Genomic DNA, 16,923 nt, shown 5'->3' with positions numbered 1-16,923 from the left:
CATGTCCAAATATCTTTGCTAACACCAGTACCATATAGCAGAAGCAGCACCGACACAATCACCTACAGTACACACTATCCCTTGCACAGTTTGACTCCATATTGCCAACTGACCTACAGATATCCTGCAGAAACAGTTTGATAGCTATAGGTGTAGCACACAAAGGTCTGCACTGGGCTACAAACTACCTGGAATGGATACACACATTCCCTACAGAATGGCATACTGGGCATGCTCACAGACTTAGAGAAATGAAGGCAATGTCAGACAACAACATACTGAAAGGTCATACTGGGCATGCTCACACTCTTAAACTAATGAAGCCCATGTCTGCCAACAACAGTGGGCCATACATATCTGACAGTTGCAGATGTTAGTGCATACACTCCTCAATATGCACTAGTTATGCTTTGCACACACATTGGATAGGAATACAAACATATATCTAAGGGCAACACACTATAATATGCCAAAAGTACACATACATAAATGTGTAGAAGAGAGTGACAGTGACAAAGAGCCTTCCATCATGAGGTCTGTCCCACCCAGCACACAGCCAAATGGCTACAACCACATGATGTGTAAATGTTCTTACTGTAGAAATTAGCCACTGGTATCCCTCAGTATTAAAGACTCTGTGGTGCTAGTGCTAGCTGTGCAACATGACTGTACAAGGCAGTAGTCATCTAGCAGTTGTATACATGTACCTACAGAATATAAACTTGTGTATGCCAGAGTGTGCTGTGTTGACCTCTACATGAATGGGTTATGGCCCATGCACACATTCTGCCCTCCCCATAGCCCTACTATGGCAAGCCTGCTAATGTCATTCACTTTGAAATACACCTTTGTGAAACAAGTAGCCCAGTAATCTCTGTGGCACGTCCTATAACTGTGTAATGCTGTAGTATGATAAACTAGTTAGGTAGGAGTTCTAATCCCAGACATAACAACTGTGTTTGTGTGTGTGTGTGTGTGTGTGTGTGTGTGTGTGTGTTTGTGTGTGTGTGTGTGTGTGTGTGTGTCTGTGCAGGACACAATGCTTTTTAGGCTAGTCATACTCATTACAATTCAAATAGCCTACTTTGACAAGCCTGCTGATGTCATTCACTTTGAAATACACCTTTGGGAAATGAGTAGCCCACTAATCTCCGTGGAGTGTCTTATAAATGTGTAATGCTGTAGTTTGATAAACTAGTGAGGTAGGAGTTCTAATCCCAGACATGGTAACTGTGTGTTTGTGTGTGTGTGTGTGTGTGTGTGTGTGTGTGTGTGTGTGTGTGTGTGTGTGTGTGTGTGTGTGTGTGTGTGTGTCTGTGTAGGGATCAATGCTTTTAGGTTAGTCACACTAACTACAATTGAAATGCCCTACTTTGACAAACCTGCTGATGTCATTCACTTTGAAATACACCTTTGGGAAAAAATGAACCCAGAAATTGTTGTGGCATGTCCTATAACTGTGTAATGCTGTTGTGTAATAAACTAGTTAGATAGAAGTTCGAATCCCAGACATGGCAACTGTGTGTATGTCTGTGTAGGGAGCAATGCCTTTGTAGGCTAGTCACACTCACTACAACTCAAATGCCCTACTTTGGCAAGCCTGCTGATGTCATTCACTTTGAAATACAACTTTGGGAAAAGAGTAGCTCAGTAATCTCCGTGGCACGTACTATAACTGTGTAATGCTGGAGTGTGACAAACTAGTTAGGTAGGAGTTCTAATCCAAGACATGGCAACTTCGTGTTTGTGTGTTTCTGTCTGTGTAGGGAGCAATGCTTTTTAGGCTAGTCACACTCACTACAATTCAAATGCCCTACTTTCGCAAGCCTGCTGATGTCATTCACTTTGAAATACACCTCTGAGGAAGGAGTATTCCAGTAACCTCCATGGCGTGTCCTATAACAGCTTAAGGTTGTAGTGTAATATAATAGTTAGGTAGGGGTTCTATTCCCAGACATGGCAAGTGTGGATATTTGTGTTTGTGTTTCTTTGTCTATGTAGGGTGCAATGCTTTTGAGGCCATTCACAGTCACTGCAACCTCCATTGACCTACTTTGGCAAGCCTGTTGATGTCATTCCTAGTGAAATACACCTTTGGGGAAGGAGTACTCCAGTAATCTCTATGGCGTGTCGTATAACAGCATAATGCTGTAGTGTGATATAGTAGGTTAGTAGGGGTTCTGTTCCCAGACATGGCAAGTGTGGATGCTTGTGTGTGTGTTTCTTTGTCTGTGTAGGGTGCAATGCTTTTGAAGCCATTCACAGTCACTACAACTTCCATTGACCTACTTTGGCAAGCCTGCTGATGTCATTCCCAGTGAAATACACCTTTGGGAAAGGAGTATTCCAATAATCTCTGTGGCACGTCCTATAACTGAGTAATGCTGTACTGTGATAAACTAGTTAGGTAGGAGTTCTAATCCCAGACATGGCAAGTGCATGTCTGTGTTTGTCATTCATATCCTGTGTGGAGTTGGCTATGATTGTGTAACAACTGGACTCTTTGAGAAGCGGGTTTTGCAAATCTCTTTTATAATGGCCCTATTATATGTCACAATGTCCACCTTACAAGGATAACAGATGTCAAATAGCTGAGATGCTGGGGTGCCAATCCATAACCCTACATGTGACATCAAGGCCTGGTGAACAAAGTAAGCAACCCATGTATTACCAGGAGAACACTCTCAACCCATGTCTCATACACAAACACACTTGCCTAGTTAACAACTGCTATGTTTGTAGTACCCTGCATATTGCCCACAGATAGTAACCATGGTGTGATTGCACTCTACTACAGAGGGCATGGCATCCTTTCCCTCAGTACAATAGGCACCTACTTGCAGACAGTGTGCCTTCACTATGCTCCCCACTGGATGCCTGCAACACCTGTGGTGCCATCAAATGTGACCTACAAAGGACATACCATGCCTAAAACACATGCCTTTTTTAGACAGATGCCACTGACACCAGAGAATACCTGTATCATGTTATCAATGTAGGTGCAGGGTCAACCAGCTGTCCATTACCAGTTCCTGCCATGAGTCCAGGACTGGCACATCTGATGATAACAATCTGTGTACACAACATGAGCCAGACACCCCAGGTACAGTTCTATATGAAACTGTACATGCATGTGGGACGTGTGCACATCCCAGACACCGTCCATGTCATGGACTAAAGAACACATACATGACAAGCATTGCACAGCACTGACCACACACAATAGTAACCCAGGTGACTGGATGGTGAATACAATGCCCACCTGTGTGGGCAAATCCAGATGCTACACCCCTGAGCCACACTGCAGATCATTGTCATGTGGCCTGATGCCAAGGTATACCCTTCACCTAGCCTTGTATAGCCTTCTGGCAGAGTCAACCACTACACACCCATGAAGCAATGCACCCATGCATGTCAGTACTGGCACCCTGTGTCTGTGTGTGTGGTGTATGATGCTTTTGACCATATTCACACTCACTACAACTCCCATTGGCATACTGAAGCATGCTGTCTGATGTCAGACACCTTTATAAACCCTTTACCCATATAACCTCTGGATAACCCTGTGGTGCATGTGATACCTGCATTACTGTAGTGTGGCAAACAAACTAGTCAGGAAGTGTATTCCCAACCTGCCAAGTGTGGCAATGTGTGTGTGAGTCCCTGAGAGAGTGTGGCTGTGTTAATGCTGACACCTGTTCATGTGGACAGGCACGTGTACAACACCTACCATACTGCTACTATATCAGTGTTGCAGATGTCACTCACCATCACATATACATTTGGACAGCTCCTCAACATGTAAGCTTTGTGGTGCATGCAATAACTGCATAGACATGTGATAGCGATACATAGTCAGTCAGGGGTTTGAAACCCTGTACTGGTAGGTGTGTGACACAAACATGCTTAGGTTTTATTCCCCCACCCCCTCCATGACTTACTTTGTCTCTGTCTGTCTCTCTCACTCCCTCTCTGGTGGATGTGGAGAAGTACACTTGCTTTGCTTAGGCAGCAGCTTGTGTTTTGTAAGTGATGCTCATGATCAGCTGATGGCCTCTGCATGAATTGCTGTCCTCATCTAGCTGATTGCATGTGGAACAGCTGTGGTAACATTCCCATAGCCAATTGCATGGAAACACACTCCAATATCTCGGAACATCATGTTGGTGTTGGGCCTTTTCATTCACTGTGAGCAGGACCTAGATCTGGTGTTTGGCAAACAGCATCACAAATGGTTTTGGGATTTACCTCTAACAACATACACTGTAGAAATAGGCCAACACACAGGAGGCGGATGTGCCTGACATGACTACAGAATGTAAGTGTTGCTATTCTGCATTTGGAGTAATGTCAGTTTAACAGGGTGTGTGTGGATATGGCTGGTCTACATGTTTTAATACCTGTCATGACAGTGTTATGTTTATGAGGAAACTCCCATCTGTAGCATCATCTTCAGACTGAGCTGTGAGTGGAGCCTTTTATTTCTTGTGTTTTTCACAGAACACCTATCTGAGAACTGCAGAAGCATAGTATAAGGATTGCAGTCAGTACATGGTGACAGCCATGAGAGTTACTGACTTCATATCCCTCATAGGACATATGTCACAACAAACCCTGGTACGACAGTAAATGTATGAGATTATCACAGCAACATGCCATTATTGGGGCAGTGTTCATAGCCCCAGCCACAAGTCCCTCAACCTTTGTACATATGTCATGCAGTAAGAGGCGCATATGTTCTGTACACCATTATTTATTGACATCATACCTGATAACAAGCCAGTCAGATATCAGACTGCTAGACATGTTATGTATAGTAGGGGTTGTTTCTGAGGACATAACTTGGCCATTCTGTGGTTGTGTGTACAGTACTGGGGTCTGTGTACTTATGATGATTATCGTCAGTATGTGTATTGCACATACATAACTTGTGTTGTGCACAGACTGTGGTAGATGCCATTGTTCTTGGTCCTGCTCTATCTGATGTTACATGCTGCTGCAGTGTATGGTACCCTATTGGCTGACATGTCTGTAGAGCCAGACACACACACATGTCTCATACCACAGACAGCCATCGGATCACACAGTGCCATGACCCAATTTATGTAGGGTTAGAGTTTAAGTGGCACACATGAGGATGGTGTTTATCAGACAGTACATATAGTGTCATATTAAGCTTGTGTACCGTATGTGGCTGTGGCTGTGTTTACATTGGTTGTGGGTATGCACTTTCTCACAGGTGTCTGTTACTCTATGCTGTGACATGCGTGTAGAGCCTGCTATAATCCCAGGTACATGTGTATTTCCCCATACAAAATGTAGTCCAGTTTTGTGCCAGTCTGCTTGTAGTTTGCACAGTGCTTTGTGACATGCATAGCAGCCTAGTGTAATTACCCAGTGTGCTGTTATGTCCAGTTATTTGCAAGACATACTGCTGCCAGGCCACCATAACTGTTGTGTATTTCTGACAAAGCAGTGGGATTCTGTACAGGTGTATGTCACTAACTATTGGGTAGTATGTGGCTATGTGACCCCTGCACCACCAGGTATTATGTGTCAAGACAGATTGGTGTGTGTGCATGCATAAACTGTGTGGGCATATGTAGTCCAGTATTTGCATGATATACCCATGTACATGGCAATTAACATCCACATTGGGAAGCGTGGTCCATATGTCTCACATAAAGGGGATATGTGTACACCACTGGACTAACCACAGAGTGCCAGACTGTCCACATATATTGGTCATATCTCTGCTGTAGTCCATAGGATCCTTACTGTGCTAGCAGTAGTACTGTACTATGATGTCCTTAGGATGTCTGTCAGTAGCCAATGGCGCACCCGTCAAAAGCAGATGTGACTTCCCACACACAACATTTCTGTTAAGACAACCCCTATTACAGTAGCAACAGTCTGCATATATACCTGCAATTGATACATGACATCCCCTTGCACTTACAGGTTGGGACTATTGGTGCTGAGGTTGGACTCCATTCCATGTTCTGGACATGTACATATATATATATATATATATATATATATATATATATATATATATATATATATATATATATATTTATCCATATATCTATATAGATACATACACATATATATTGACATACATATATGGACATATATGGGATGAAAAAAGACATCAGAGGGGGCCGTTGGGAGGAGAGGATTGAATACAAAGAAATGTGGTAGCAATTGACACTGGAGGCAGCATATCCCCCTGGCCGAAATAAGACCATCTCTATTAAATCTTTGTTAAAAATGAGAGCTGCTAAATTGTAAAAAAAAAATGTTAGAATATTTTTTCTATCTCTTTCTTTTCATTGTGTTTAATAGTGGTGCATATGTTTGGCCACAAGAAGGAGCTTGAACACTTCTTAATGTAACACAGCAAATGCATATTTTAAATTAATATATTATGGTTTTTAAACTATGTTTTTAAACTATCTTATTTAACATGTTTTTAACTCAAGTGTTCTGATGATGTATCATTGAAATTAAGTTTTTAATAGGGACAAGTTTTTAATGTTTAAGACTATAAAAAGTTTTTTTTGGTACGTAATAGGAGCTTTAAATATTTAATGAGGTAATTGTGAATGTCATTCAAATGGTTATGTTCAAGCCTGATAGTTTGGGATGTTTTTAGCAGGAAACCAATGTGTTTAAATAAAGACTGATTCAGTAATGTCATTATCTGAAGAAGTTACAGCTACATGAAAAAACGTGTAGGAGATTTTCTGTGTTTATGCTTTTCATTGAGTTGTTCTGCAAGTTGGAATAAAAGCATAACAGAATGCTTTGTTTTCCCTAGATGTTTTTTTCATTTCATTTTACTGGTTATAGTTATGGCTTAACCATAGGCTGCTGTTTCATTTGAGTTTTGTGTCATTACAAGCAGCATGGCAGGGGAATCGGAAGGTATAGTTTCTGGAGGCTTTACCAACCTAAGAGAGGAGGCGGGGCAGCTTCGCAAATGTGTTGGGCAGCTCACCCAATTGATCGAGCTTATGGTGCCTGTCAGCCAATCATTAATTGAATTTGTCTACCTCACCTCACCAAGGAGAAGGGGCGTGAAGCAACAACAGAGATAGGCACAGGGAAACCTCCCCAAAGCCAAAAAAATGGTGGAAAACGGAAAATGGATGCTGGAAACAATGAACAGAATTTTACTAACCCTCCTGCAGTTTTAAAAGAAATTAATGTTTCTGACAACGGAGACGGTGGTTCTCATGTTGTAATACCACCAGGACAGAACACACGCTCATATGCAAGAGCGGTTGTTAATCAAGACTGTGGACTGAGAGACTAGCTTCAGGCTAGCTTTACAAGTAGATTTTGTGACAATTTTAGTCAACTACCTGAATTCAATGAGTCTTACAGTAAAGTATATGATGAAATTTAGAAACTTAGAGATTGAGAATGCATATTTAAAACGCTGTGTTTTAAAAGAAGTGGTGCCTAAGGGCTTAAGAGTTTATAAGTTCCCTAACAATGTATTAGAAGGGAGTGATTACCACAAGGATTTATTAGAATTGTTTAATAGATGTGGAATTGATGTCTTGAGACTTATGATCAAGGAAAACGAAAGGGTAAAGGATGAATTAAATAAACAAATAGAAGTACTAGATAAATGTATTAGGGAAGATTTAATATTTAGTATTGAAGAAGAAAAAGTTAAATATTATAAAATAAAAGATAGTATAGATGCTAAATGTGTTGATTTAGTTAATAGAAAAATTAGGAATCTAGAAAGAGATATTCATGAATATCAGAATAACACAAGTTACCCTAAACCACATAACCAGCATGTTTTAAGGGGGGATTATGGACAGAAAAACTTTATTGGAAACAATAGAGAAACTACAAGAGTTGGGGAAAATATTAATGACCTGGATGAGTTTGAGGAAGAAAGGTCCTTGCATAGATCAGAAAGGATAAAGAATAAGGGTGATTACAATTGTCATCACTCGAATTACAAACAGAGTTACAACCAGAACAAGAATTTTCAATGGAGAGGTGGGAAGAAGGATGGATATTAAATGGAGAAGAACACACACAAGTCCCCCCCACCTCTGCACACTTGGTGAATGAAATAGGAGAATACAAAAGTTATTTCAACAATTTTACTATCTATAATTTCAGCTCTTTAAAATTGGAACAGGAACATTTTACTTTATTTTCCAAAGGGCTTAAATACATTCCTAGGAAAAAATGAGATATGGCAAGGACACTTATGGATCTTAAAACTTTTTTTAGGAAAATTAATTTAGGTTTGCTTGTTAATCATGACAATAACACTAACTTAAATTAATTATACAAACAATGCATTACTAACCCACAATTACATCCCCAATTAAGAAATTTGGAAAAAGTTATAGAGGAAGAAATTAGGGAAAAGTATCAGCACATTCACTTCAAAGGAAATTTAAGTGAAAAAGAAAAACAAGTATTAAATGACTTAAGAAGGGATAAAGAAGTAAGGGTTATGAAACCCGATAAGGGGGGTGGAATGGTGCTTATGGACAACATGTCATATGAAGGGAAAATGAATGACATGTTAAAGGACGCTACGAGATATGCTATTGTGAAAAGAAATGAAATTAACATTGGTTATAGCAAAATAGATATTGTTCTGAAGGACCTTTTGTTGGAAGGACTAATAGATCAAAAAACATATAGTTACTTAACAGTAGAGAAACCTAGAATTCCATCAGTATTTGGAATACCTAAGACCCACAAAAATGAGAGAAATCCCCCATTGAGGTTAATAGTTTCTGCAAATGGTTCCAAGACTTTACCTTTAGCCAAATACATTGACAAGAAATTGAAGAAAATATGGCTTAAAAGGAAAAATATTCTTAAGGATTCTTGGTACCTGTTAAAGGAAATAGATAGGAATTTTGAAGTTTCAAATACTACATTTATTACTATTGATGTAATAGATCTCTTTTCTTGTATTACACATTTAGAAGGGTTAAAAATGTTAGAAGAAATACTATGTGAGGATACTGAAATTAATAATGAAGAAAGGTTGACATGTTTACAGCTTATGGACTTAGTATTGAAGCACAACTATTTGTTTTTTTCACAGAGAATTTTACCACCAGATTAAGGGAGTAGCAATGGGGGCGGCTTGCGCCCCCACGTATGCTAACCTTGTACTGGCTACATGGGAGGAGAAATGTATTCTGAACTCCCCTTTCAACACCTGTTGGCATCTTTAAAAGTGTTTTCTGGATGACATATGTATTTTCTGGATTGGAGATACTGATGTCATCACAGAATTCATGGAAATGATGAAAAATTCCACAACTTTTCTTGATTTCACATGGAATATAAAGAATGACACCCTTCAATACCTAGACATAGAAATATACAAAAATGAAGGGTGTTTACATTCAAAGGTATTCAGAAGAAATACATACACAAATTCTGTTTTACACTTTAATAGTGCCCGCCTGTTTCACTGTAAGAAAAACATAGTGAAAGGGCAATTTGTCAGAGGAAGCCGAATGACATCAGAGGAATGTGAATTCAACAGTGAGATAGATTTCCTCACTAAGATGTTTAGGGAAAGAGGTTACCCTGAGGAAATGCTGAAAGAGTTGAGGAAAGAAGTGAGCTTAGAAAGGGACTCACACTTTAAACCGATTTTAGGGGACATGAATGATAAAAACAACACCAAAGAACTTGATAATGGAAATCAATTCACTAAAGCTTTCAACCATGCCATGGTTTTGGAATTTATTGTGAGTACCCCACATATTAGGAAAATTATTGAAAAAGAATGGTCAAGGTTTATAAGTATTACAGAGCTAAAAGGGCTTCCATTGAGTGATATAAGATTTGTGTATAGTAATTCAGTAAATCTAAAAAAACTTGTTAGAGAATGTTACAGAAAACAATAACAGACAAAGAATAGGTACTTTTAGATGTGAACGGTATAGTCAGTGCAAATATGTAATAAATAAAAGTGAAATCAATTTAAGTAGTAGAGGTAGATTACTGACAAGTAAGGGATTTTTCTATTTGCAAATCTTTTGGATTGGTTTATTTGGTTACATGTGAGGTTTGTGGGTCCTTCTACATTGGAAAAACAGAAAGAAAACTAAAAAGTAGGATCTGCGAACATTTAAATGGCATCAAGAATAAGAAAGAAACCAATGCCATGTACAAACATAGCATGGAATGTGGAGAGGCAAAATTCTCCTTTTTTGTCCTTGAGGGGGTGAAAAAAGACATCAGAGGGGGCATTTGGAAAGAGAGGATTGAATACAAAGAAATGTGGTGGCAATTGACACTGGAGGCAGCATCTCCCCTTGGCCTAAATGAGACCATCTCTATTAAATCTTTGTTAAAAATGAGAGCTGCTAAATTGTAAAAGAAAAAAATGTTAGAATTTTTTTCTCTTTCTTTTCATTGTGTTTAATAGGGGTGCATATGTTTGGCCACAAGAGGGAGCATGAACACTTCTTAATGTAACACAGCAAATGCATATTTTAAATTAATATATTATGGTTTTTAAACTATGTTTTTAAACTATGTTATTTAACACATTTTTAACTCAAGTTTTCTGACGATGTGTCATTGAAATTAAGCTTTTAATAGGGACAAGTTTTTAATGTTTATTTAAGACTATAAAAAAGTTTTTTTGGTACATAATGGGAGCTTTAAATTTTTAACGAGGTAATTGTGAATGCATTCAAATGGTTTTGTTCAAGCCTGATAGGTTGGAATGTTTTTAGCAGGAAACCAATGTGTTTAAATAAAGACTGATTCAGTAATGTCATTATCTGAAGAAGTTACATCTACTGTGACGAAAAACGTGTAGGAGATTTTCTGCGTTTATGTTTTTCATTGAGTTGTTCTGCAAGTTGGAATAAAAGCACAACAGAATGCTTTGTTTCCCTGGATTGTTTTTTCATTTCATTTTACTGGTTATAGTTGTGGCTTAACCATAGGCTGCTGTTTCGTTTGAGTTTTATATATATATATATATATATATATACATATACACAGCAATATATATTTGCACATATACACATATAGATACATATGCACATATACTTATGGATATCTACATATATATCAACATAAATAGATAAATCTGAATAGATATGTATGCACATATAGTTATAGATATCTACATATATATCAACATACATAGGTATATCTGTACACATAGGATGTGCAGACATATATATATATATATATATATATATATATATATATATATATATATATATATATATGTATGTACAAAGAGATCCACACATGGCCATATATATGATGCACTATACAGATGTGTAGACAGACATATGTATGAATACAAATGTGTATGAACATGTACACATATAACAACATATGGATATATATATATATATATATATATATATATATATATATATATCCTTATTCCTGTCATGTGTAAACAACACGGTTGTGTATACCTTCCCAGATGTATCTCACTGTATGTATCTGATATGTGTACATTATGATATAACAATATATGTGATGCAACAGTAATATCAATAACAAGTACTACACAATTGTGGAAGTAAAAGCAATTGTTCAATAGTAATCAATGTGTGTATTGACAGATATATTGGAAAAACAACAACTGTCTTCACAGTGGTCATGGCGTAATAGTTAACTGTTGTGACTATAGTGTACATGGTCCTGGGTTCAAGATCTGCAAGGGCTGTTTATTTTTTTGCTGGGCAGAACAAATGCTGTTGGATACAGAGTGGTTAAGGCTTTAAGCAGCTTTTTCTGAGCAGCTTTAAGTGGGTTTGTACGGGTTTGCATGAAGCTAAGAGATGCTAAGGTATGGTTAAGCGTATGTGTACTTTACAATGTGTAGGCATAACTTACCAGTGTGCACATCTGCTTAGCTGTTATATGCTGACACCTGCAAAGCATGGCTTCACCCTGGTAACCAGTTCTCACCGCCCAGTCTGATAACATAGCAGGGTAATGAGATCTGTAATAAGTGTATGTAATGCCATGTACAATACATGCGTCTATGTGCTGTCATTACATTAACAAGGGGTGTGAGTGTCATGTCTGGGACATACAAGTATATAAGACCTGTACAGCACTGTTTTCAGTGTGAATGTGTTACATACAGGGGTAGTAACCCAGGGTATGTGCTGTCACACTGGCATGTAGTGTATCATGGTGGTACTACTGTTGACAGTGCTTTCCCAGGCAAGAGTGGAGTGCTAAACATAGTACTGATAAAAAGCGCACCTGCAGCCATAGCTGGACTCTGAGGCCTCCCTGTTGTGTTCCTCGTGTGTGAGCTGTGTCACAGTATATATACCGTACTGGATAATGATCTGGCATGCGGAATGTAACTGTAGACTACCATCTGTACAGCACATTAGTGAGGGCTTCCAGCATGTAGTAATGGCATACATATTGTTGTCAAACGTCTATCTGTTGACACATTCATCCTACTGCATAGCTACTTGCCAAGCTGATGACTGTCATTCACTGTACAGATTTGCAGATGGCAGGTATCCAGCTGGGATATGTACAGGCAACCTGTGCTTGACTGACACTGACATGTCTGCCCAGCTGTGTAATAACTGGCACATATAGGAAACAACACCTTATACGCACCTCATGCCAGGGGTACCTCCACTACACTACCACAGTCAACAGAGCATGCTTGGGTACAGGTCTCCATCACAGACACTAACCATGTGTTTTAATACATGTTGCATACATGTCAACTGGATCACCTCAGTGGCCATGTGCAGGAGGCACCCAGAGGATTGGCTGATGCATGTCACTCTCACCCTGAGGGCCACCACAGTGATGTCGGTCGATAGAGTACCTGCTGGCACATGAGAGTTGGCATGGTACCACTGTACACACATCCCCTATACAACCCTTCTATCCATGGACAGTAGTCAGGTACACAGCTATCACCACCTGCAGTGATGCACCCCAGTACTGACACATGTGTACATGTGCATTACTGAGGATAGCAGTGTCTGTGTGTTAGTGCACCAGTAATTGGGAATTCCATGAGGGCCTTCACAACCACCGCAACACCCATTGCCATAGTCAGTTGTGGCTTCTGCTGTATCGGACATTACATGTACCCTGTTATGCTCCTCTCCCTACCAGCTACATGAGCCTTGCAGTACCAGCACAACAGTGTTGTACAAATGGGTCGATAGGCATGGGATACTCATTGAGTTCTGGCAAGTGTGTGTATGTGTGCATGTCTGTATATGTGTAGAGTACAGCATTAGAAGGCCACATACTCCTATTACAATATGCATTGCCATACAGTAGTACAGATAGTGTTGTTGATGCCCATAGGTGAGGCATGACAGTGCAACACCCTACTATGCCTGTGGCATGTGCATTAGATGCATATCCATGTAGTACCACTGTTTTGATATACAATGGGTTGTATCGCAGTCGTGGGCAAAGTGTGATGGTGGGTATGTCAGAGTGTCATCATGGGTTCCAGGGAGTACAATATCCACTGCGGGATGTGGGTGCTGTGTACACTGTAATTACACCATGGTACACCCGGTATACATCCCATGTACCACTTTATGGTGAAAACTGTCACCGTCAACCATACAGGTAACTGATACCACAATCCAGCCCAGTTATGTATGTGCTGTGTGCAGCCTACCTGTAACACATTGGACACATGGACAATTTAATTAGCACTGATAGACCCAGGTCTCTCTGATGTGTGTCTGCTTGTTATGTGTCTGTTAATGTGTATATGATGGTATGTCAGACTATGTATTGCCCATATACAACCATTACATCCCCCATTACCATACTGTACATATCGTGGGATGTTCTGCATGTAACATGTAACCTGGAACACACCTCATCCTAAACACTGTGTGGTGTGTGCAATGAAAGCCACACAGTACAGTAGCACTATGTACCTAGGTAGGGGTCTAGCCCCAGTGTTGCCAAGTAAGAGTGTGCATGTATGTAGATGGGTCTACATCAGGTTGCAGATTATACACATCCCACAGGGTCACCTGTCCATGTTGCACAGGAAATAACTGTTATACAAACCTGTGACATGTGTTTAACTGCACCACAGATATGTCGCAGCCATGGTGTCACCACAGTGCCATACCCCTTGTGGAATATGAATGCAGACTATCCTACTGCTGACACATGTACACCTACAACACAAATGGATAACATCATGGAGACCACAATCAACCAATGTTACTAACAACTATAATGCATCATTGCTGGATTGCTACACTACCTGACATGTATGCATTAAACATTACTCCTGACAACATATTACACTGCAGTATATTGGTACACTGTAGTACAGTCACCTTGTGCATCAGAACCATATTAGCCTGTCCCTGCATCAATGTTATGGATGACAAGGATGTGGCACAGGTATCATCATATGCACAGGGTGTGTTGTTGGTTTTCCAGAGGCCAAGGGTGGGCCATACATTTGACAGCATGTGTGCAGGTGAGGGGTGTAATGAGTTGAATTGGGAGTGGTTATGTAGTGTGTGTAGGTATGGGATTGCCCTAGGTGTGTTTGTATAGTGTGTGGGTATGCATACACACATTTCTGACATGTGGCTGCCCTATACAGGTATTTATGGACAGCTGTAGACTATACCTGGCAGAGTATACAGTTCACCGCCTCTGGCCACGGACACGTGGACTGTGCCTGCCAGGGGTTCCATGGGAATTTCCAGGTACAGGCCTCAATGTGCTACTCTCCCCTGATGATGACAGATGTCTGCTGGAACCAGGTCCCTCCTAGGAATGGCCAGGACCATGTGCTAGTGGCCTGCTGTGGTGTGGTGTGGTGTGGACAACACCCCCTCTGCAGTGCTGGGGCTGGTACTTCCACTATGGGAGTGCCTTGGTGTCCTAGCACATCCACATTGACTGCCAGCAGTTGGTGTTGCTGGCCTACATCCACTTGACATCATCGCACTCCCACCACAAGTTCAAGCACAGACAAACCATGGTCGATGAGGCCCATCATCTCACCAAACTGTCTATCCATGACCTTGATATGAGCACAGAGGTTACCAGACAATTCATGGAAGTTGTCACTTGCAGATGTGAGGCCAGCCCTGTACAGACTCAGGCCCTGTCTGGTGTACAGTTCCAAATCTGCCTGTGCCCCCATGACAGGCTGAAACATGTACCTGGTGGTACCAGTTGTGGCACTTCTGCCAGGGGCATGATGACCAGTGGCCCTACCATGGGCACCCAGGGACATCTGCCTATGTGGTGCCCTGCCAACATCTGGCTATGCCTGCTGTGACCAGACACAGTAGGCATGGTTACCACACTCTCCTGTGCACTGCCACCAACCGCCAACTGTCCCTCCACTATGGCCACTAGTGATGGGGTATGTATAGGCACTGAAACTGTGTGCGGGATTGTGGTCCCTAAGAGGGGGATGTCAAATAATGGTGCTGTTTCGGTCCCTGACAACCCCACATGTGCCTCAACAGTACTATCATCATCTTCCGTGTCTGTATGGACACCAACATCAGATTGCATGCAGGAGGGACCCTGACCCACCTCGCCACCTGTGGGGGACAACAAGAAATGCACTTTAACACCTGTACAGCATTGCTTAACAGTACACACACACACACACACACACACACACACACACACACACACACACACACACACACACACACACACATTCCACTGTAATACCTACCTGTCCATGAATTTACAGACAGTCCCACGTTTATTCCCATATGTTCCCCATCCTGCATCACTAACATACACTCATTAATACCACTCATTAATGTATCATTCCTCTAAATGCCTAGACAAGTGATCACGACACAAGACCTGTTACTCCATTACCTCCTTAACCTGAGTGTAAGGGTTTTACATGGCCTCACTGCTATCATTCATTGTTCACCCTGTGTATGTCCGGACATCAAGAGCATGGACCCAATATGTGAGGGGCTATGTTCACTCCATAATGTCACACACTTGAGTGTCATGTGTAAGTATTGCTCAGTACATGCCAGATATGTTGCTCAATCAACATACCATGTGACAACTGTAATATATGGATACACTCCCTGGTGTTGTCTAGTAATTCCCCAATGCATCTGTAGTGCTGCATACGTGGGTTGTTGGTCACCTCTCTGCAGAATATGATATTAAGGGTATACCTGGTGTCTATTTTCCCTCTTAATGCATGTTCCATGCTACAAACCTTATTATACTATCAGCTGTCCTGTGATTACATATCAGACAAGTATTCCTGGTATGTCATGTGTAAGTCCATGTCCATGTACTGCATGATCCCAAAGGGAAGTACTGCCGTATGAACAACCCCACAATCACACATGTGCATACATGTACACCCACACAAACACACACACATGCACACACACATCCTAGATGCATCAACCACCCTCCACGTCACCAGAGGTAACCTACAAACAAAATAACCACACACACACACACACACACACACACACACACACACACACACACACACAGGTGAGGGTGCACAAAGATAGTACACACAGTCCTCACATTACCCATCTGTCAACATGCATAACATATGGTACACAACAGCATGCAGTGCAGCTATAGTCAATCCATGCTAGCAACAGTATACATGTGTGTGATGCATGAGCTGTGTTAGTAGGTGATGAACCTTCCCCTGGATACCACTGCTCCCATGTACACAGTATTGCTGTGCACCTGTTTTGCACCCTGCCATGTACTGTGTACCAAACCTCACAGGAGTACAACTCATTGCTGAATGTGTAGTACTGTGTCAGTTATGTCAGCTCTAATGCACACAGCCACTATGATTTTCAACAATACATACCTGGGATGATATGTGGACAATGTCATTTGTGAATGCCTGATGTCTGGTTCACA

This window comes from Protopterus annectens, chromosome 5.part0 (genome assembly GCF_019279795.1).
Source record: "Protopterus annectens isolate FY-2018-M chromosome 5.part0, PAN1.0, whole genome shotgun sequence".
NCBI lineage: Eukaryota > Metazoa > Chordata > Ceratodontiformes > Protopteridae > Protopterus > Protopterus annectens.
This window is presented reverse-complemented; position numbering follows the sequence as displayed.